This window comes from Notolabrus celidotus, chromosome 3 (assembly GCF_009762535.1).
Source record: "Notolabrus celidotus isolate fNotCel1 chromosome 3, fNotCel1.pri, whole genome shotgun sequence".
Classification (NCBI taxonomy): Eukaryota; Metazoa; Chordata; class Actinopteri; order Labriformes; family Labridae; genus Notolabrus; species Notolabrus celidotus.
Window position 1 is genome coordinate 9567050 of NC_048274.1, and position 24713 is coordinate 9591762.

The following is a 24713-nucleotide window of genomic DNA, read 5'->3' on the forward strand; positions in this document are numbered from 1 at the left end:
GTGTGATTATGGTTGGTAATGACAGATTAAGCAATAAATAAAAATAAATATGGGTATGTAATATGACCGTGAATTATAGTTACAATAATAATGTAAAATAACATAATATAATATGGCAAGGATAATTATATAATACTATATATTATGCATTATAATGCCAAGTATAATAACAATAATAATAGCAATGATAAAATAAAATAAAATAAAAATATAATGAAATGAAATGAAATAAAATATTACACATATATTCTGTATCATTCATGTAGATATCATATTTATTCATCAGACATATTTGTATATTCTGTATTATTCATTGTATTTAACTTACTGCTAAGCACTTCTGGTTAGATGCTATCTATATTTCATTGCTTGTACCTGTGACATGTTCAATGACAATAAATTGAATCTAATTGAATCTAATATACACACTATGTACACTTCTATCTGATGAATAGATAGTGATGTAAGTTGTTGCACAGGAAAAAATTGCACCAGGTTATTAAAAAAGCATACACAGTATGAGAAAGCACAGTGCTATTCAGATGTGGGATTTACAGAATAGTTGAATAACATCCCTTTTTATTGTTCCTCGTGTGTCTCACACAGGCATCGGTCAGACAGCTTTCTGTTTTTATGCCCCTAGGCTGTGGAACTCTTTGCCTCTGGACATTAGAACAGCGAGCTGTCTGGGTGTTTTTAAAAGTAAAATTAAGACTTACCCTTTTAATCTAGCTTCTAATTTGAAGTAATATATTTTAGCCCTGGACTGCATTATTATTATTATTATTATTATTTTATTTTTTATTATTAATATTTATTATTTTTTTTATCATTTTTATCTAAACCATTGTTTAACAGGTATTTATTTATCATATTTATTTATTGTGTTCATCTGATCTTGTTAACTCTACCTTATTTTTAACTTTTATTTCCACTCTTACTTATTTTATTAATTTTACTTTGTTGATTTTCTTTTCTTTTTTAAGTATTTCTTTATTTTTTTTTAAATCATGCCTTCTATAATTTTACCATTGTTGTTGTTTTTTTGACTGTCTGTTACTCTGTGAAGCACTTTGGGCTTCATGGTTTTATGTATGAAAGGTGCTATATAAATAAAGTTGAGTTGAGAATAAAAACAGTGACCCGGGCAGACAAAGCCATATTGCCAAATATGTCAAATTTACAACTGTTATAACATGCGATTATAATTGATGCAAATAAGATTTATCAATGTATTCGCTTAATATTGTACTACACTGAATGCATTAGATCCTAGCTTTATTAAATACCAGCTAACATACAGCAGCTAACTTTACATGTTTCATGGATAAACCAAAACAATAATATTAATGCGTAATTGTGAATGTAGAGGTGTAGAAAACGAGCGCACCCAATCTCTGTACTCCATTTCCTTTTCGAAGTCTCCAACTATATAATGGAGTGCGGTCCCTAGCGTTTGAAACTGCGGACTGTGGTCAGCCACGTTGGCCCCCTACTTGCATGTGTTCTGGAGCGAGAGCGGGGCCCTGTGTAGATCCAAAATGGCGTCAGTTTCATTCCGTGCGGACACAGTATCCGCCTTCCGCGTCACAGCCAATCAGGAAGCGAGTCTCAGTCTGGAAGCGTTTCCGTCGCGAGATGAAGTCAAAGGCCGCTCGAGAACCGCTCGTACTGGTTGGCGGAGAGGATTAAACCCAAACAAAATATGATCGTTTGATGGCTTATGTTTAACTAAGAAAGCCCATTGTCGTGCAAATGGAGTGTTCAAGGTTCGTAGTCTGTGGCGAAGCTGAAATAAGTGCGCTATAAACGAGCTTTCGTGGATATTTCCTTTTTTTTTTTTTTTACTGTGGACGTCTGTTTGTTGGTCTACACGGTTTGAGCAAGCTAGCCCTGATACCAGAGAGCTGCTCGGAGCTGCGATGGTCGACGAGAGTTTATGCCCCCGGACCAGTCGATACTGAACCGACGGCAACAAATGGGACCTTCCAGCATCGGCGGAAAACATCTCGGCATAGACTAAACATTAAAAGGTTCAGATATCTATCTCAATCTGTGGACATTCAGACTGAGGTAAGTCGCACTTCTGCTGCTCCTGCATTGCTAACGCGTTTACAACAACAAACTGTGCCCCCGTGGTTCACTCTGATTCCTGTGTGTTGCAACTCTCGATTATTTTGGGACTCAAAAAGCATGAATTTATTTCAGATGTGCTTCGTGGTCAGTATTTGAATCCGCAGATATTTTTAGCACGCTGTTTAGGTTCTTGAACGCAGCCTTGTTTATGGAAATGTTGACAATACTCATACAAGCGTCTTAAATTCCTTTATTAATCCGTGATTCTCACATTTTTAGCTGTAGTAGATCAATAACCACGTGTAATAAGACTTGAACTAAGATGTATTTTAAAGTAATTTCTGCTGCTTTCAATGAAACAGAGCATGCACGTGCGCGTAGACCTGCTGTATGTTATTCGTTGGCCTCATCTTGTGAGGAGAAGTGAATTAACTTTCACTATCCATATCCATTCCACAGTGAGCTCTCAAGCAATGTTTGTCTTACATTTTGAATACACTAATAATTACAACTCAGCATTTGCAACACCACATACTACAATTATCACTCATATTTTTAAGGAAAGTGTTATTGAAATGAATAAAACGGTGTTTCTAATCTTTAATCATTGTGTTTTTTAAATAGCTACTCTTTTAAGTTATTATTATTTTGTACTTTTTGTTTTTATAGATTGTGTTTTTAAGCTTGTACAGCACTTTTTCAACGGTGGTTCTTTTAAAATGTGCCATATAAATACAATTTGACTTGACTCTAGCTTCTGCAGCCAAATGTGCTCAGAGAAATACATCCCTGTCAGGAAGTCTTGTCTCTATGCTGGTGTGCTCCAGCACTGAAGCAAAGTGGACGTGCTCAAAGCCCTCCTGTTAGAAAAACAGTGAATTAGTTTCTCAGAACCAAAACACTTGAAGATGATTTGTGAAATTACACATCTCTGAGTCCCTCATGAGGAACTGGGTTTTTCAGAAACTCCAGGCTGCACAAATAGGAAAGGCTGTCACAATCACCAAAGTTAGGTCAGCACTAGTAGTGTTTCTGTTTCTGTTTCTGTCTTGAAAATCCTGTGAAGGAGGGGCACAACATGGTGGGATTTGAAATGAGCTGTAGAGGAAATAGAATATGGAGGAGAAGCTCTCAGCTTTGGTGCAGTACCAATGCTGAGGAAAACACTGCAGTGCCGCTGGTGGTGTTTTCCACCAAGATACTGAGAGTGTTTGAGCTGGTTGGGGCGTTCATGTTGACTACACTGCAGAGGCAGTGATGCATATCTCTGTCTCCCTAGAGCGTGCGTAGGTCCTATTTCTCTTTTATAGTTAAAGCCTCGATCCAAACGCCATCACATGCGCCGCTCTGTTTACATGAGGACTGTGATGCGTGCGATTTAAAGTTAAAGTGGGCGTTTTTCCTGACACATGTTGTCTGAAACATATCACTAATGTGTTTCATTGTCAGAGTATAGAAATCAAACATTGTGGACACTACATCTTATGGAGCTTTTTGAGAGAGGCCGATCTAATACAGCACTGAGGACTTTGTGTTGGTGTTCCTCTAAACCCACAGAGAATAAGTACAATGCAGATGTTTACAGATAATGCAGCACATTTGTTCAGACCTATTCCAAAAAATGAAGAGAATAATTGCATTTTGCTTGACACGGCTGAACTGACGGTCCCCTTTTGCCCCTGATTCCTCCAGTAGGACCCGAGAAATAAGCCAGGCCCTCTGCTTGCAACAGGAAATGGAGTTCTGTGAGGTCAGGGAAGTCGTGAGCTGTGATTGCAGTTTGCAGGTTTTGGGTAATTAAAAGACCGGCAACATGTCAGTGTTTCTGCTCCTTTAGTAACAGCAGCTCTTGTCTCAGACTAAGCAAATTTCAGATCCACCCAGATGGAGGAGATTTGCTGACCCTCATGTAACCTCTGTCTTGTGTGCACTTAAGTCCATCGTGACAGTGCAATGTAAAAAGGCAACATCCTAACAAGCCGGAGTGCACTGCTCACCCTTGACTTTGTCTTTTTAAAGGACTATAGTGTCTGATGTGCGTCCTGCATGGGCTGTCAGTGCATCACAAACACAAACGAGCTGCTGAATTCTGGCAAAAACACCACCACGCAGCAGAACAGGACGCTCTCAATCTCTGTGTTTGGGCCGCTCGTCCGTCACAGTAGCTGAGGACGCCCAGATGGTTCTTGTGCCCAAGCATCGTTGAATAACCCTCTGTGCACAAGTGCTGAATCTGAGACCGTCAAGCCCACATGGAAACAGAAATCTTTTCAAATCATTAAAAGTCCATCAGGGGTGATGGAGTGCAGAGTGAGAGGGCACTGCAGTAGTTGCACAGTTGACATGGTGCTTCAGAATATGACTCTGCATATTACAACACAGTTCAATGTACCCTCATGACAACAACAACAACAACAACAACAGATTCTCGTCTTAGTGTTCTTAATTTATTACTGTCAGCCTAAGAGACACTGAACCATCAAAAATCTGATCCGATATTTCACCCCGGCTGCTGCTATAGAGATAGCTGGTAGCCACTCTGGCAGTTCTTTAAAATGTAAAGAGGCTATATAGTCTTCGTCTCTGGTTGGGGATCGATTCGTTGTCTGGACACGGTTAAGTGCATGACGTCCACCCTCTCTCGTCTCACATTTCCTGTTTCTGAAGCTGTCCTGTCGAATGAGTGATTCTTCTGGATTGATCTAAATATTTGCAGCACAACACTTGGATTCTAGCTGTTGTTAAATTCAAACGTCTTTGCTGTTTGTGTCCATTTGCTGTGCTGACAACAAACTCCAAAGTAATATAAGATCTTTTGATTAGCCGTTATCTGATGTGTTGAAAGGTAAAAGTATACACAAATAGATTTTGATGGGAGCCATGTTTTGATATATTCTAGCTACAAGGGTAGCTGTATGATTGCCAAATGTGGCTATTAGTGGTCTCTTTTGAATCTCTTCTTAAAACATACTTTTATAATAGAGCCTCTCCTGATTTTATTTGAGTTTTACTGTTTTAAGACACTTTAGTAGTTTACTAGTTTTTGTCTTTTAAGATATGTTTTATTTCTTTATCTTGACTTGTGTGATTTTATGAACTGCTTATTATTTTGCTGCCCTTGCAAAGCACTTTGTAACTTTGTTTTTAAAAAGTGCTCTTTAAAAAAAATATGATTATTATTCTTATTTGAAACGCTGGTTGCAGCTATGTAATCTAAATATTATTTGTATCCATACATAAAGATCAGTGTATGAGATATTGGTAGTAGCTGTGCCCCTGTCGCTTTGTTGGCTATAGCTCATGGAACTTCATGAAACCACTTGCAGTCACATTTCTTAAACACCCATGAACCCTCTTCTGGCCTATACCCTCCTGTGTCTAGCACACATCCCTGATCGTGCAACAACAACTTAAGAGAGGCAGATGAGCTCTCCCGCAGTGTGTGCTCCTCCAAGAAACCATGGCACCGATCCTAGCTAGCAGGTGATCAAACTGAGCATTGGTCAGCTTTAAGTAGTGCTTGGAAGTCAGTAATCCAGATGCATTTCCTGGAGAAAGTATTGAAATCCAACAAGCTGTTTGATTACCCTGCAGATTATCTGAACGTGTCCTGAGAGAGGTGATGTTTTCAGATGTCCTCAGTGAAGCATCGTGAGCACAGTGGCAAATACATTTGGTGTTATCACATTATAAGTTTATGGCTGCTGGAAAACAGGCAAGATGGGGCACTGCCTAAAGGCTGATTTATACTTCTGCGTTGAATCAACGGCGTACCCTACGCCGGGGGTCCGCGTAGCTCCCGTACCTACGCCGAGGCCTACGCACGTAGCTGACGTGCACCTCCTCCAAAATGTAACTCCCGTAGAGCCGACGCGGACCGCAAGCCCTGTGATTGGTCCGCTCGGCGGCTTTGTCTTTCCCGCATTTACAACACTTCCGGGATCCCGAACATCGGCCGTGTATTTCATCTCCTCCTCTCTATTCTTCATTTAATCATGTCTGTATGATAAACAGCAACATGTATCAGCTGTAGATTAACATAACACGCTCTGAATCTCTGTGGAAAAGTAAACAGAGATCGTAGCGGGACCGGAAGCAGGCGGCCGGCTATCAGAGAGACCGCACTGCCCTCAGGCGTTTCGGCGGAGAATTGCTGAGCGACACAGACACATCAACGCACAAGTATGTGGGGCTCATGTCCGCGTCAGCCCCTGCTGCGTAGGGGAGACGCAGAAGTATAAATCAGCCTTAACTCAGCAAAACTTGCTAAAAGCCTGAGCATTGTGAGGTCCAGTGCAACCGGAAATGTCCTGATGAGAAACTGATATCTTCCAGGAATTAGTCTTGTCCATTTCTTCTATGTGAGTTGCAGCATCTGTATTGCTTTTGACTTAGTTTGTGGTTTTATATATAAAACAGCATCACCATTCTGTACCATTTCATGCCCAGTGTAGCATTCATTTGGGCCCTTATATGTTTGTCCATGGTTGTAACTGATCTTAGAGAGTATGTTTGTTTTTGATTCCTCAAAGGAGGCAACATTTATTTGTCAGTTTCCTATCGAGAAGATATTTTCCTGACGTAAAACTTTGCATTTTGTACATAAACATATGAGTGTTACAGAGTGATGCTTCTCTGCCCTCACGGCGTGTTATAACATGTGTTATGTAATAATTAGATGTGCGGTTAGCTCTCGTAGTATGCAATACATTGTGACACTTCTTCCTTGTTTACTGCTTCAAAATGTGTAGATTCCAAAGAAAGGCAACGAGACACGTTGTGCAATTTGTATCAACAAAAAGAGCTTTTAGCTTTAACTCCAGCACCCGCTCTGTCTGCCTTCTGTCCATGCTGCCTCTCCCCTCCCCCTCTCCTGAAGAGAGTGTGGTCTCTTTAGGTAAACAAGCATGGCTACTCCTGTTTCTTGCCTGTCTTTGTCCATCTCTGCCTTTTCTCCTTGTATCTCCGTTCCTCTCTCTCTCTCTCCCCTCTCTTCCTCCCAGTTGGACTTGTGTAAATCTTTTATAGCTGCTGTTCTACCAGCACAATCTCTGTGGATACTCAAATGGCATCTGAAACCCTTTGAAACTCAGCCTATTCCTTTGCCCCCTCCTCTATCCTCTTAAGTGAAATGGAACAAAATGGCGGGCCCCAATCCTGCTGTTTCCCTCAGGGACCAAAGAACCTCATTTTGGGGTTATGGAGGTCCTGATGCTTGATGGTGTCTCCAGCCTGTGCTCACTTCCTTGCCTTCCGCTGTGCCGCTTTTGATAATATTTTCTCTTCCCTGCATCTCTTCACATCAAAGGGAAAGGTTCTTCGTTCTGGCATGCTGCTGCTTCTCCAGAAATGTGCTTTTTACAGACGTGGCTTTTGATCTGTCTGATCAAGGCTTGGCAAATGGACATGTTGTTCTCCTATTATTTAAGTAAACTAACTGAAATACTTAAACCTTTATTCACAGAAAATCGCCACACAAACACCGAAAAAGTTAGACAAGTGACCTAGCTTGTTTGTTATAATGATCTCAAGTAAATAAAGATGTTTGTATTTTTAAAGTTTGAGGAAGAGAGGGTGTTATAGACCTCTGCAGGATTTATGTGATATTATTTGATGAGTTTAGAATCTTACAAACACCAATAATCAGTTTGCATACAGAAGTAGCACACTGAGGCAAAGCTGCTTTAAGTTAGAGCTACATAATGCCTGGCACACATTACAGGAGTCTTCAAACCTTCAAATATTTTGAGATCACACACTTGGCGATAACAAAAGACAGATCGCACAAGATCTCTCTCTTCTGATCTTATATTGTGAATATCAGGTTCTTCACGCTCAATATTCTAAATCTTGCATAGTAAAACGTGACTTCAGTGTAAACAAACATGGCGGACTAACAGGAAGAAGCAATGATGATTGTTTTCGGCCTCTTACTTTCCAAAAACACACGCAAAAAAGAAAAACGATTATGGAGAAAGTCATGGAGACGCCGGGAATGTGGGCTGTATGCATTACCGCGGTGAGTTTTCACCGCCGCCATGTTTTTGTTTTTTACTTCCTCTTCCGCCAGTCAGCTGAGTCAGCTCGCGTCTTGATTGGCTTTTGCTCGGGTACACGTGACACACACTACAGGATTTCTAGTCGCAAATATTAAACATGTTCATTATTTATGATCTCTCCTTCTGAGGCCTTCTGAGCTGCTCTGACTGGACAAAATCCCTCTTAACACACCCCACACCTCAGGAAAATCACACACGATGTTGTTTGCAAACAACAGACAATCATGCCTTTGCTGGCTTTGATTGTAAGGGGGAGATCGGGACAAAAATCCGCCTGATTATCCTGTAGTGAGTACACGCCTTAAGCTAACCTACTGAAACACCAGGTAGGTGATTCAAGGGTTAATCTTTTCTAATACTGATGATGCATATCCGTCTCTCCTGTAGAAGGAGAACCTGTGAAGGTAACGCCATCATGCAAATCACTGTGAGCCTCGGTCTGGGCGAACATGAAGACGTGGTGGTACAAATCTGGACACAACAGTTGGTGTTTTGATGGGATGTGCTGTTGTGAGCAGGAGACTGCATGGGATGATGTATTGTCCATACGTGACGCTGGAAATGTCCCGAGGTTAGTTGGCCAAGTCTGGGAGCTGATGACGGTGACAGTCTGTGTGCTGCGTCCCTCTGGGCTCGACTGTCCTGGTCTGTTCAGTCTGTTGCTGACACTCGGGGAGGGAGGATAAGACAGGGTATGCTTACCTGGACTCATTCAGCCTTTTCTGATCCATTCACGTTTAAAGCTCATTTTTAAACTGAAGGTAGGGGACGAATCACAACAAAAGGACAGAGAGTCATCTCACACATGCTGCCTCTGTTATGCCTGCAATGTGTAACACGCTGAGGGGTAATGGTGGGGCAAAGTTGATCCGCCTTTGATCCTCATTAGAATATAGTAACACAGGAGGAACAGGGAGAAGACAGTGGCCGTGTGAAGCGTTAGGGCTGGTATGCGCATGTCTGAGTGTGTGTTTGTGGTGTTCCTATTGTCTTATTACAATCTATACCTCTTGCAACACTGTAGTGCGATATACAACGTCATTTGGACATCAGTCAGATGCTGTTTCAGGGTGAAACGTGTGAGTAAAAAGATTAAGAGGCTCGTGAAAGTAAGGCACCATGTAAGATGCTTTTCCTGTGTTCATGCTAGCTCATCACTTCTGACTTATTGTGGCTTTATTCAGATGTTGATGTAAGAACCTGGTCCAAATCTATGTCATATGCATAGTCTGTATTTAATGGACGTAGTATCCGTGACGTCACCCATCTTCCTGAGCGCTGTTTTGAAGCCAATCATTGGCGGCAGTCATATTGGTAATGCGGAACTATGAATGAAGCATGGGCTTCATATTTTGAGACCGGAGGTTGCTGCTTGGTCATATGGTGGTCTGAACATTGCTTTTCAAATCAGTCAAGCACAAAGGGATGAAGGTATCTGTTAGGGGTTGTTATACAGTATTGAAGGACGGGATGTGGGATGTTTTGATTGTAGTGTACAACACTGGCACTCAGTTTTCTTAACGGGAAATCCGACGTTTGTTTGTTCAAGTATACTACCAGCTTTTGGTCAAATAACCTGCAAGAATGTGATCTACTATGATCTATTTAAGCTTCCCTTCCCTCTTCCAACATTGCTTCTCATTCTCAACATAAGACCTAGTTCAGTGATAGAAAGAGCAAGGTATGTGGAAAAAGTCTCCATCACACTGCGATGAGTAAAACGTCTTGTATTAGTTGCCTCTGTTTTGCTCTGAGGCAAACAGCTGTATCACTTTCCTTGTGCTAGCTCTTCGCCTCATGTTGGATGAGCTACGAGCTGAGACGTGGGGGTAAGGGTGTGAGGACAAAGTGTTGGGTGGGGGGAGGGTCGAGGTGGTGTGGCCTGGCTGAATCTCAATCACCAAGGCCCTTCAGCAGGGCTGGCCTTTTGATGGGCCAGCTGCAGCCATTCATCCACCCATTTACATTGAAATGCAACAACAGGAAGGGGGGAGGGGCATACTGAGGGGAGATAGGCCTCTGCGCCTGTGCGGGTGGGATGTGAATGAAAAGCAAAGGCATACGTAAATACCAAAGAGATGAGGTCCGTCAGCCCCAGCTCACCAAATCCACGCAGCCATACTTTGTTCCCCCCAGCATGCCGTGGGGCAGTATACTTAACACAAAGGGTCTAAGCACCCTTTTTGACCACTACATGCATTTTCACCACTCAGCTCTTTTCCATCTTTACAGCCCGGCTGGTGGCTATAAAGAGGCTGTGATTCATCCCACTGTCCACTTTAACAGCTCTCTCCTGTTACACCTATTGTCGATGCTGCTGTTTGTACTTTGCCTTCTTCCACATTTTGTGGGTAATTGCCTTCAGACAGATGATTTACTCGTGTGAATTCTTGATAAAGGCTTATTTGTGAAGCCTTGCATGGGCTGCGGAGTTTCAGGCTCTCACTTCTGGCCCGCTGTAATGGAGGTCATATTGTGCTTTTGGCTGGTAGAAGAAGCCTCTTCTGTAACTCATTAGGGGCCTTCTGATACAAACTGTGTAGCTCAGACAAATGAGGCCAGTGTGTCATTTATCTGAGTTCATCCAGCTTTCTAGTAGAGCTAAGATGTCCTCAGAGGTGTGCGTGTGACATTGATTGAGAGGGGAATATGTTAGTCTTTCTCAGACCGGCAGTACTTCTTCATCAGAAACTTCCTCCTGATAGATTTGCTTGCTACAACATGATCAACATCAGCACTGAGGCTGTGCAGAAGTATTGATACTGTCACATTTGTCGGTTTCTTACATGGCATGGACAGGGTAGATGTTTGAGTCTCACTGTTTTCATTTTGAGAAAAGAAAAATACAAGCTCTTTCAAAGGAAACAATCTGTTTTGATTTTGTAGATTTGGCTAGAAGTATTATAAAGCAGCAGGGTCTCTTTGCTTTCATCATCTATTTGTTTTTCTTACGAGCTACCAAAGCTGTCCCAAAACTTGGCTCCTCTGCCTCTGTGGTGGTCATCTAACCAGCGCCTTCTTTCCTGGTTACCTGGGTGAGTCCTGCCACATCAAGTGTTTGATTGGTTGCCTGGAGCAGCAACACTAGCACCTTGCAAACAGCACAGGCTGAGATGTGTCAGTAGTAACGCCCGGAGCAGCTTAACATACACTAAACAAACACTCTGAGAGCCCTGAAAAAGGGGGCAGTGGTTTCTCTCTGTGAACTCACACTCTACTTGTAACACTTTCTGCTCCTTGGAAACCGATCCACAGAAAGCAAGCTGGACTTACACAGGGTGCAAGCTAACTGAGGCTAACGCTTACAAGCTTGCATGCTAACATTGTTCCATGATGACCGTAGTCTCTCTGCTACAAGCACAAGTGATTTTGAGGAATCAGTCAGAGTTTGGTTACTTGTTTACAATTTACCATTCTGTATAAATCAGATGAGGTGAGTGTGACCGACTGGCTAGCTTACACCATGTTTTGGCCTTGTGGAAGACTGTTTATGACCGTTCAATGGCTGACATGTAGGCTTGAAGGGACAGTATAACGGTAGGGTAATTCGTGTTTTCATTGTTATTATGATATGAACATGCCATGCACTTTACTCGGCATTTACTCCATTTAGCCAGTCAGATAAACCCAAGGCAAGACGTCTGCAAACTTCTCACTGGTGTCTTGATCCGGTATTCAAGTGAATACAGTTAAATGTGCTTTATGATCATGTCTTGTCGATTAATTATTCAAGAAAATGCTGCGTTGGCGACCCCAGTGTGGTCTGAACCATGACTTATACTGGGTCTACACTGCACGATTTTGGCCGTCACAGATGAAAGATTTGCGATCGTGGAAAAAAAACGGCCGTCGTAGCTGAAAATCTGTGGTCTTACATCTCCCGGTGTGACATGGGAAAAGACAAAAGATAGAGCTGTCTGCGACCAAAGATGAGCTACGATAAATATCAAGCAGTGTCAGAAAATTTGAGAAATCCTTGCATAGTGTGTCTGTCACTCTCAAGGCAGTAGAAGCTACAGACTGCTTATTCTGTGTTTGTTTATCATATTTTCTTTAAAGAACACTGTTGCACATGAAGAAATATCTATTAATGCCTTACTTTCCAAGATCACTTTGTTGACTCACTGTCATCCAGTGAAGAATTGGTCAATGATACACTTGCACTTCCCTATTTGGTCGCTGTCTTTATTTCATACAGGTCCTGTATGCCTGAAACTATTGTTCCCTGCGATGTTGGGCTAAGGCATGACTGGTCTCGTCCCTTGTCTCCACAGTAGTGCTCTGTTGGCTCTTGTGAAGCAGTTGCTTGTTGTCATCGGTCTGTTTAGCTGCACCTGTACCTTGGCTTGTAGATGAAAGCTGAAACTCAAAGTACTTCTGTGGTGTTCTAATTCTGTTTGATGCAAAGTGCATATTACCACACTGACCTTAATGTAAGACAGGGTTGTTTCCTAGAAGTACATCTGGAATATGTGTGTTTGTCTTACACGACAGCGGATGGTGCAACTTATTTGTGAAGTGAGTGTACCCCTCATGACTGAGACAGGATGTCTGTTACCGCTATGGTGCAAAGTAGGACAGGTTAATCAGGAACCGATGACACTTTTTTAAGAAAAATCAATGCAGCAGAGACATTAAACAACTGTTATATAAGACAAGAAACATGGTGCCACTGAGTATTATGTCTGAAGATGACAAGCACATACAGAGTGCATTTCTACAGTACTGAATAATGGATTGAAGGTATTACCAGAGCCACCATCTATCTAAAAACTCAGTGATGAATTTCCATTTCATTCCAATTGAATTTTAAGACATTGAAAACATTATTTTATACGGTCTCGCAAATATAAACAAACCTTGTTTTATTCAGAAAAAATAGTCTTAAAAGGAGGGTAGTCTTATAATCATGGTGTGTCATATTCAAGTCATTATGGTAGGCTACTGTTGAGTTGTTACCTGAAATGTCTGGGAGATTTGTTAAGTGAAGTGTGCCGTTATTTTTCAGCAGAAGAAGCAGCTTAAGTGTGCAGAAAGGAACAAAAAAGCACGCCATTAAAAAGGAAATAAGGCTCTAATTTCAAACTTTATCGTATTGTGATTAACATTCCTTTGAATTCTAAAGAACTAAATCAAAAGATATCCATCCATCCATCCATTTTCTTCCGCTTATCCGGGGTCGGGTCGCGGGGGTAGCAGTCCAAGCAAATTGACCCAGACATCCCTCTCCCCGGCGACACTTTCCAGCTCCTCCTGTGGAATCCCGAGGCGTTCCCAGACCAGGTGGGAGATATAATCCCTCCACCGCGTTCTGGGTCTACCCCGGGGCCTTCTCCCAGTTGGACGTGCCCGGAACACCTCTAAAGGGAGGCGTCCGGGAGGCATCCTTATCAGATGCCCGAACCACCTCAGCTGACTCCTTTCGACGCGGAGGAGCAGCGGCTCTACTCCGAGCTCCCTCCGAATGTCCGAGCTCCTGACCCTATCTCTAAGGCCGAGCCCAGAAACCCTTCACAGGAAACTCATTTCAGCCGCTTGTATCCGCGATCTTATCCTTTCGGTCATGACCCACAGCTCATGACCATAGGTGAGGGTTGGAACGTAGACCGACTGGTAAGTCGAAAGCTTTACCTTCCGGCTCAGCTCCCTCTTCACCACAATGGTCCGATACAACGTCCGCATCACTGCTGACGCTGCACCAATCCGCCTGTGGATCTCACGCTCCATTTTACCCCCACTCGCGAACAAGACCCGAGATACTTAAACTCCCCCACTTGGAGCAAAGTCTCACTCCCCACCGAGAGAGAGCAATCCACCGCTTTCCGGCAGAGAACCATGGCCTCAGACTTGGAGGTGCTAACTCTCATCCCGGCCGCTTCACACTCAGCTGCAAACCGCCCCAATGCCCGCTGGAGGTCCCCGCTCGAGGAAGCCAACAGAACCACATCGTCTGCAAAAAGCAGAGATGAGATTCCAAGCTCCCCGAACTGGAGACCCTCCTCCCCCCGGCTGCGCCTTGAGAGCCTCTCCATAAAGATTTCAAAAGATATATATATATTTTTTTTATATAAAAAATAAAAAATAAAAAAATAAAAAAATATCAAAAGATATATTTTTTTATATTTTAAATCAAAACAAATCACCTATAAGCTAGCTAAAAAGTTGTGCAAGAGTGACTTCAGGATGCTGTATTTTCTTGCTCACAAAAAATTGAATTACTTCTTTTTTTATTTGTTGTGAGCAGTGTGGATTAAAAGTTAGAACTCTGAGATCTCCAATGTTTTTTATTTTCTTCGGGAACTTTTCTGTTTTGTCTTCACAGCTCATGTGGCAAGCACCAAAGATGTTCTTATCTGTTGTTCCAGTTCCTCCTCTGTTTAAAGAGCACGCCCAGTGTTGTCACAGAGGAGCTACTGTACATGTTCATTTGAAGCTTAGCTTTATGTACCAAACTTTCAAGCGAGCACATAATCTGAAAAAATGTCAGAAAAAGAAGAAGGAGCAAGATGGCAAGACATAAGGTGTTGCTAATTTTAGCTCATCCACTTTCCTTGTTTTCCACACTGCTCCTGCCTGTCACGCCGCTGTGCAGCTAATACAGTTTGATGCTCAGTTTGCTTTTACAGTAAGCTGTGAAACTGATGAAATAATCCCATTTGTCGAACATGTCTTGTGACAGCACACTGCATGTATGTTTAGAGGCATGTTTTTAGACTGGCATGTAAACACGACAGGATGAGTATGAATGCTGAAGTGAACACGGTGCATTCAGCTGCAGTCATGTTGTAGTCTCCCTGCAGTGTAAATATGACACAGTTCACTTGTAATGTTATAAAGGATAGATTATATCAACCAGGAAGTTGATTTGTTTGTTGAAAACATAAAAAAATATCCATTTTGATACTAATTATTTATCGTCTTATTTTATACAGCTATTCCAAATATACCAGGTTGCTTAGCTGTAGCATTTTTCAGTCCCAGTGAAGTTAAAAATAAAACCCTTTAACTCTTATTTTGGTGCAGGGGTAGGAATTAGTGCTTCAGCCAGAGCAGTCAGCAGTGAGTGGAAAATCACATCATCTTCAGTTTGCCTGCACGGGGACTTTCCCTGCTGAATATGTGGCAACACAGAGCCCGTCTTAAAGCTACAGGCCTGAGTGTGTTTGGCCATGGAGGCTTGTTCATCCACATTGTATCCTTGTGTCACATTGCAGAGACACTTCTCTGAGTTGTTTGTTTTGCCAAGAAAGGAAGCGGTCTAAATGAGAAGTGGTAAATAGGAGAAGAGGAAATACAGAGGACATTTGAAGTTGGCCTGGAGCTACCAATAATCTGTCCAACATTTCACTGTGTTTGTTTGCCAAGACTTGGAATAGTCGCAGATCTGTGATTGGATGACTACAGTTAACCAGACACTGATCTTTGAAGTTCTTTTGATACTAGAACCTTCTTCCCTATAAATACACTGCCTTGTTTTTGTGCCCATCTGTGTGTTTGTGTGCGTGTGTGTGTGTGTGTCTGTGTCACTCATACTCCCTGCAGTGAGTCTTTTTTTAGAAACAGCAGCCAGCAGTGTAATCTCTGGCGTGGATGTAGGACAGTCTTTTATTCCTTCTCATTACTTATGCAAAGCCAGCCCTAACCCGCAATCACAACACGGCCTGTTTGAATGTACAGCTTTATTTAAAAAAGGCGAGCAGTTAAAGGAGCATAACAACATTTTTGCATATTTTGAATTTTTGTTAAAATTGTGCAATTTTATAATGTAACAGTTTTTTTTTCCTGGTGCAGCTTTTGAAAAAAAAGAGTAATATTTTGTAGGGTTCAGCGATATTAAAAAAGATGTTATCACGATACATTTTTCCATATCAGTCAATATCGATAATTATCACGATAAATCAAAATCAAAATTATCGCCCTGCCCTAAGGCAAAGTTGTGTTACTGATTATTAATGACTGTTTTAAATCTGATTTATTAAGCGTTGGTGTTGATTGAGAAATGGTCATTTGAAAGCATGGAACAACTGTTATTGGATTTGGTTGTTTAACTAGCTTTTATCAGTTTTGAGTTAGTGTCTCTTTAAGATAGTTGTGTGTTGAACAGACAGTGGGTACGGTTACATGATGTTTTTTAATTCTGAATTAATAATTCTGAATTAAATAATTCGGAATTAAAGTTTTCTCCTTCGTGTTTACATGGAAATAGTAATTCCAAATTGAGGTTTACATGGAAAACACGTTTAATTGTTTGTATTCAATTCCTCTGAAGGTCTGGGGGTTGGGAAGGGTTCTGATTGGACAGGGGCGGGCGTGACGTATTTACATTTACCGGAAGAAAACAGACTCCAGTTCCTGCTTCTTTCATTTTCGGTTACAACATGGAAGACCACACAATAAGTTCAAATTTCGCTTTGATTTTGACTATAGTTGTTAAAAAGCAGCTCGACACAAACGTACTGCTTCACTTTCGTCAGCTGAGGAGGAGAAGAGAGATAGACGACCGGAGAAGGGAGGCGGAAGACCGGACTGTGGCGATTCAAAGCCGGTTAGTGCAACGGCTGCTCTACCTCAGCCTGAAATATGTGCCCGCCAGCGCGGAGTATGTGCGTCATCGCGACAGGACAAGGGAACGAGCATGCGCAGAACGACCGGAATTAATTTAAAGCAGAATGAAGGTATACATGATCGAGGAATTATTCAATTCGGATTTAAAATCAGAATAAACCAGCTACTTACATCGGATTTAAGTTTAATTCGGAATTATCATTTTCATTCGGAATTAGGTGTTTACATGGTAATTTTAAATATTTTTAAAGAGGATTTAATCTTAATTCGGAATTAAAGAGGAATTAAAAGTCTCATGTAAACGTAGCCACTGGATGGACTCAGTGGAGGCTCGACTAGCTGCGAAGTCATGTTTTTTTTTTACCATGTCTGTCATGTCGTATGGATTTTTAGTATAGAATCAAACATCATCTACAAATATTTGTTTTTGTGACACTTGTAGAAAAAAGTTGTTTGTGTTTTACTCTCCGCACTGGCCTTGGAGTGGATGATTGGGTTTGATGCATCAGGGAGACAAGTGTTAGCCAGGTACTACCAGCTAGCTTGCAGCTTTGTCAGCTACAAACCATGTCTGTACATTCCTTCCTATGGAGAATTACTAACTCGGGGCATATTTACATTATCGTTCCTTCAAAAATGTCACCGGGCCTGCTCCTTAAACGCTTGCACATTACTGAAGACTGCTCCCATGAGAAGCAAATTCTGGTTCACAGGCAGGTCTTTACTTTGCAGTTAAATACTCCCGGACTTTCAAAGTCTCATGAAGTGAAGGTGTTGCACCGGTTGGCTATGTTGCTACATTTAATTCACCTGTTGCTGTTTTGCATGCGAGTTGTCTCACTCTTCAGTAATTTATTCTGCTTTGTTTTGTTTACCTCTTGCGTCTCGGTCACTGTGTGGCATGCACCGCTCTATCCAACTCCTGAAAGATCATCATATCACCTTAAACTCTGAGTTTAATGTCACTGAGTAAATATATAGGGGAGGGGGGTCCTGCCTTTTGGTCCAATGTCGATCCCATCCCTGCCTTGTGCTGGGGGGACACTTTGGCATATGAGAGTGAGGAGTCAGCTGTCAAAATGTGTTGTGTTCATGCTTCATGGTGCTAGAAAATCACACTCAGAAGACAGGTAAACATTGTTAGTACAAAAATGGCATTGGATCATGTCTTGCATTAAAATGGCCTAGCATTAAACCTAAACACAGATCATGTAAGCTTTAACAATGATGATTCATAACTGTTTATTAAGTGAATTCTTAAAGACATGCATATTTTCTCCACCAAGTTGCATCTGTGTTTGCTCCTGCAGTTGTATGTTGCAGAATCCTCGTCTTTGCAGAAGGGCTCAGGGTGAAAATCTATTTACAGCTGCAGCTGTTCTGTTATGAATGACTTTTCTATTAAATTATTGAGTAATCAGGAGCTAAATTTGGAGTGGTTGGCTTAAAGATCAATGGAGGATGGAGGCCGTCTTCATAAGAAACATTTAGTCAATTATCCTCTTTACTTTTCTGCTGCTAGCTGGCCTCTTCCTTCCTCTGCGTGTTGATACACACACGCTCTTCACATACCTGTTTTGCACGAACACATGATCCACGTAGTCGTGCGCACCGTGTTAAATTTGATCACACCACACCGTGTGATTCTTGGACAGATGAAATCATCTCCTGCTCTCAGTCCTGTGGTGCACTGTTATGCTGCTCTCTCACACACTTGGCTCAGCTCTCCCTAACCGTCCTAACACCCCCCGTTCTCTCTGCTGCGTGCTGCACGTTCACTATGCAGCCGATTCTGTTCCATCTTTAGATCTGGAAGCCTGGCAGTACGCATGCATACTGCATCCTCACATGGTCCCCCTCACCCCTCTCTCTCTCTCTCTCTCTCTCTCTCTCTCTCTCTCTCTCTGACAGTCTCCTCCCTCATCTCCACCTCTCTGCAGTAGCCTTGGTTCCTCAGGAAGCACTGCTCGCAGGAAGCTAAGGGCGTTGGACCTAACTGTTTGCCTTATTTCCTTCTTTGTAAAAAGGCATTGTAAAGTAAAAGCAGCAGACGCTTGTTCTCTGTTGGTAGAGTCGGATGTCTTATCTTGAGATTTGACTTAAGTGCTTTTGTATTTTTAATTAGAATTTGTGTACCTGACTGTGTTGAACTCAGTGAGATTATCTTTTAATGAAGGTTGAGCAGAGTTTTTATATTTGGTTCATTCAGGACGTCAGGTAGCCCTCTGTGTTTTCAAGAGATATGCTGGACAAGGACTGATGAGCAGGGAAATGTTAACAGTATGTTACTTTCTTTTTATTTCTGCAAAGAACACAATAACTCTTCTCCGTTTCATGTCTTTCTTGTACCGTATTTTTGTCACATACATTCAGCTGTGAGAGCATTTTGTACAAATCAAAAGGTACTGTTATTGAAAAGCCATCCTGTAATGTCTTGCGTGCAGCGTGTGCACATGGCTGCAGTCACACCTCCACAGAAGAGAGCAGAGAGAGAGCTGTTGATTGCTTTTCATTTTTGAGATCAAACCCTCTGCTGCAGACCCCTGTGTGTTTTTTCTCTCCTCTTCTCCGAGTGAGAAATAAAGAACATGCAGAACACTTAAACCACACGAGTGTGTGTATCTTCATGTTGCACAGCTTTCCATCCCTGATTGACAATTTGTGTTTTTCTGATAGCCTGAGATGTTGTCGAAGCATGCATGTTAGCATAAGCATACACACTCACTGAAACAAATAACAACAGTATCTCCTCTCTGGGCATTTCAAGCTAAATGCTAATCGCTGGCATCTATTCTGTGAGTATTCGTAATCAATCTCAGTCCAAGTCTGTTTTTGTAGGGTCCAGCTCTATGACAGCAGGCTTGAAACGTTAAGTAGAGACAGCAGCGACTAACGCACTTGTTGCGGCGCAAATGTAGACGATAGTGGCAGTCGCTTTATCCATCAGCGGGACGAGGTGCTACTAGTAGCGTGCACTGGTAGTGTCTGTCTCGATCTTTATGTTGGTGTTTCTGTGACGCAGCATTGTGCCGTCTATGTCAACATTTATAGCCATGCTCAGTCTCTACAGTGTTCTGTTTCTAAATCTCACACCGCTACACTCGTATTTCCAGCAACTGTCAATTGCTATTTAATGCAGTTAGCATTCTTCTTCTTCTGTTACTTTATATGGTTAGCAAACAGCTTTAAGACGCACTATAGCCACAGTCTGGTGGGAACACCATGTTGCAACAAGGCTGCCGTGAAAATGAGGACAAATTTGACTTTTAAAGTGAGTTAATATTCACATTAAAGGTGTAGTTGTTAGGAATGGGGTAAAAAACTGTTCTTTTTTTCTGCTGGGGTTGGAAAAAAAAGTCATAATACCCATCGGTACTCATCAGTAATCGAAGTAATTTGGGATTATGGCCAAATCTCTGTTTTTTAATGCCTTTGCATCAAGCAGTGTTATTATTCCCCTTCGTTCCCATTATAACGAACCAATCAGAGCTACTCTTCGACCCTCTGTCCCGATTGGTCGAGTGGCGGACCCTACTATGTTGTCCTGAATGGCTGGGAAGCCGGCACTACTTCCTCACAGAACGCGCACGAGAAGTAGGGGAAATCTGGTGGGGTGGGTAGATTTGACATTCGAAATCTCTCTCCAAACTGATGTTTATATCACGACTACCAACAGCAGCTTTTTTTAATAAGTGAACAAATATTCAAGCAGTACTCTCAGGGTGCTGTAATTCATGCACACTTTGCTCTAGTGTGTAGACGGCTCTCTCATGATGGCAGAATGAGAAATCTGTAAGAAGAACCTCTGGAGTGTTTGTGCCTGAACGATGTAGAGGTACAGCTAGCAGAATACAGTGAAAGACGGGTCTGACGTGGCTCCACATCCAGGTGACAGGAACATCGTGCACCAAGCTGGATTATTTGTGCATGGTACATTTTTAGTTAACCAAAGCTCCTACATGTAGGAAACAAGTCACAGCCTGGTTGCTTATAATCACAGGATTGTTGATGCATCCTTAGCTGTGTAGAGGTTGTGTTGCATCAGCTTGGATTTTGGTGAAAGCTTGACAACAAACCAGAGCACGATTTGAGTCGACAAGAGAGGGACGGTAAAATTCACAAGACTCCTGGCAAAAGCGACTGTAGATGACATATAGTTACTTGTGCAAGGCGACATTGTGGAAGATCTGGATTACGTTTTGTTGGTCTTGTGCAGTCCAAAAGATGTCGCCTGGTCTGCCATCTCCTTCCTGTCCTGTCTCCTTGTGATCTTTAACGTTCAACTCTTCACCACAGCCTTGAATTGAAATCTAGTCGTTGCTTCCGCTCTTTTTCTGCGACTGCTGCAGTGTGAAGCAGACGTCGTTCAATTTTAATTGTGGAAACCATCGTCTGACAAATTATTGAACGCACATGAAAATTCCAAACAACATTTGGGGGTTGATGTAATCTGTGTATGCTTTTACAGTGTATGATACTCTGTGTGTTAGCAGCAAGTCTTCCCAGATCATCTTCATGAACATGCATGACTTTGAGGCATGTTGTGTTTTTAGATGAATAATGTACATTGATACAAATCTGAGATGCACATCTGTGTGTGTGGACTTGCTGGCGTTGTATCTGGATGCATGATTTAGTATATTTGTGGAGACAATGTGTGTCAGCCAGAGATATTTATTAAATGCCTACTTTTCAACCGGCTGAGATTTGTGTGGGTGAGCGGATGGCCGCAGGCTTTCAGAACCAACACAGTCGACTTGTTCTGTGGTGTTAGAGCATGTGCGGGGTGTTGATGTCGATAATGTACCATGTGCAGCTACCCCTCCATTTCCAACATTCACAGAGCTGTGTCTTTCACTGCAGCCATGGCAACAGAAAATGACAAATGGCAGAACTGTGGAAGCGCTCAGGTTGTGTGTGTGTGTGCAGCTGAATGACAGAGCAAGCTTTTATGATGGAAAATCAAATCACAGTGTCGGTGAATAGGCTGCCTGGCCTTCACTAACTGTATAATGCCATTGTTAGAAACACTGACTATTCCATTGCAAGATGATTGGATGAAACTTTTCCTCTAAGATATAATCCAGCATACGAGGCGATGGTTTCTCGCCCACTCTGGAGCATTCATTGCCACATCCCAGTCTCCAGCTATTACTGCAATGTCACAAGTAGGATCCAGGTAATAATCAGCACTGCAGAACAGTCTGAACTAGTATTATAGGGCCCTATGATTTCGGCGTTCACGGAATCGCAGAATTGACCAATAAAAACGGAATCTACTGTTAAACTCGAAATATCACAGAAATTGACATAATGTGACTGAAATGCTGTCATCATGAGTTTCGTAGTTGTTTTGAAGATGTAGCCGGTGTTTCTGGTGGCCGCTTCGACATGTTGTGTATTTCGGGAGGGGGCGGTGAGTGTTTGTGAGGAGATGCATGGGTGTTGCCACAAATGAGCGGTACCCGGAAACATTTCCCCAGACAAACATTCCCTATGCTCGTAATGTCACTGGGTGGTGGGAAACCTAAATGGAGAGAGATGGTGCCTCACAAGGACTTGCTAGTCCTACTATTAGAATACTTGTCCTAAGGCAATCACTTATGATGAGCTGAAATGGACAAAACAACTGAAATGGACTTGTGTTTACATTCAGTTATTTACTTTACTTGAAACCATGTAAAATGAGAAGCACTTTGTAGTTATAGCACTCATTGGTACATTGTTATGCTACAACATTATGTTTTTACTTAAAGTACTGGGTGAAATTGTGCAATGATGTATTGCATCAATAAATTTAAGGATTTTGCATTTCATTAACAGACATTTTATTAACTGACACAAAAAACACACGCTATATGGTGGTAAAATGAGTGTAAAGGGTAAAAAAACAGAATTCTAAAAAATTAAAAAGGAAAAAATGGAATTTTGAAATAAGCAAAATGGATTTCATAGGGCCCTACAATGTCATGAGTTGGATAATAATCAGCACTGCAGAACAGTCTGAACTAGTATGTGCAGTAATTGCACAGAATCATACGTCTTTTTTTTTTAATGAAACATGTTCACGCATGCAGGGACATGACTGAACGTCCCCCAGCACATCTCTATGAGTTAAAGATGAATACATGGGCCTGTTTCCAGGTAGAGTGGCGGCTAAACTAAGACAGCACGGTGTGAGATGTCTGTGTTTCTATGGAAAGATACTGAGACAGATTAGAAGCCTGTGTCTGTCTGTTGTTGTGGGAATATTAATATGTTAACACAGTTACATCATGGACAATCTGTGGTGTTCTTGGGACAAACATTAATCACATCCCGTTACATTTTAGGGACAGCACTTGAGGGTATGTTTGAGTATAGACGTAGTTGATAACAAAGGCTATCATGACGTCTATGTGACAAGCAAGTGTAAGGCTTATTTTAAAGCCAGCACTGTTGCAGGTTCAGTGCGTGCACGGACGTACAGTGTATATTTTGTACATAGCTTTTTTGAACTTTGAAGTGTGTGCATACATGACTCCTGTGTTGTTTGAGAAGTCAGTTGACAAGAAATGCAACTATGATGGTCAAACTTATCTTACAATTGAGATACACCCATCAGCCACAACATCATGACCTCCAGCAGATGGCGTGACTAATACCGGTTATCTCGTCGTCATAAGTTCGGCAGCAAGTTAACATTTTGTGATCAAAGTTGTGTTCGAAGCAGGAAAGATGGCCAAGCATAAGGATGTGAGAGACTATGGGACGGGGTGTTCCTGGTTTGCAGTGGTCAGCATCTACCAAGAGTGGAAGGAAGGAAAATGAGTGAATTAGTGACAGGGTCATGGGCGACCAAACTTTACTTATGCTTGTGTGGTCCAATCCTAGAGAAGAGGTACTAGAGCTCATATTGCTGATAAAGTTACAAATAGAAAGATGTCAGAACTGTTTGATGCATTAGAAAAGAACCATCATGGTGCCAATGCCGCACCACAGAGCAATGGAGGAAGGTGGCCTGTTGACTTGATTTCAGTCAAATTGAACATCAGTGGGATATGCTGGATGAACAAGTCTGAGGCTCCACCTCCTCACCTATAGGAGTTAAAGGATGTGCTGCTAATGTGTTGTTGCCAAATACCTGAGCACACCTTCAGAAGTCTAGTGGAGTCCATGTCTATCAGCATGAGGAAGCTTTGTCCCTGGCCTTATGAGAGAGACAGGATGGGAGCTTCACAATATTAAAGGGTCGTAATGTTACGGCTGATCATTGATTTTAGATATTAGTTAAAACATTATGATTGGGGACTTGTGATTGGCATTTTCATGGTTTTATGACATTCTACACATTTACTTATTTATATGCATGAATAAAGTATTGGGTAAAAGAAGATAAAGGATTATTTGTAATCATTGTTTGTGCAACATGTTTCAATCTACCGTCACTTTGAATCACGGGGTTGTGAAAGTTCTGTGGAGACATATTGTTATCATCATCTGATATGAAGTTTTTAAAGCTAATGAGACGTGGCCTTTGTAAAGCATTTTAAAAACAATCCATCATGTTATTTCCTGAAGAGTTAGTCAAGCTGATACCTCATTATTCTGCTTTGATATGACTGTTCAGACTTCTCTAGTTGTAATGTTAGAATTGTACATGAATCCTTGAAACAACTTACATAATACTTCCTTAGCCACTTCCCTTTCTCGGCCCCCTGCATGCTGCTGTTTTGTCTATGCAGCACTTCTTTTGCTGTAACGACACTGCTGCAAGTGCAGCATCAAAAAGAAGCTGTGTGTTTAAACAAGCAATGACTGAAACATTTCATAGGAGAGTGTGTCCTGCTGCTAAAGAGCATTATATTACTATAACCAGTGCTCCTAAAGGGAGTTCACAAGAAGACAGCTCGCTGCTTTTACTGTTTTTTGAACTAGTATGAATGAAAAAACCCGTCAACTTTATCTGATGATAGTGATCGGGGTGTGATAGATTTTTTTTCACAAGTTTGCACTAAATATAAATCGCTCTGT

At 41.8% G+C, this 24713-nt stretch overlaps 1 protein-coding gene across 1 annotated transcript in view; it reads left to right on the forward strand.

Annotated features, from left to right (window-relative positions):
• Positions 1 to 1641: 1641 nt before the first annotated feature.
• Positions 1642 to 24713, forward strand: part of ankrd11 (ankyrin repeat domain 11) — a 123050-nt gene continuing 99978 nt past the window's right edge. Inside the window, exon 1 of the mRNA XM_034679934.1 lies at positions 1642 to 2073. The gene's annotated coding sequence lies outside the window, so the exon portion shown is untranslated. The remainder of the gene's footprint in view (positions 2074 to 24713) is intronic.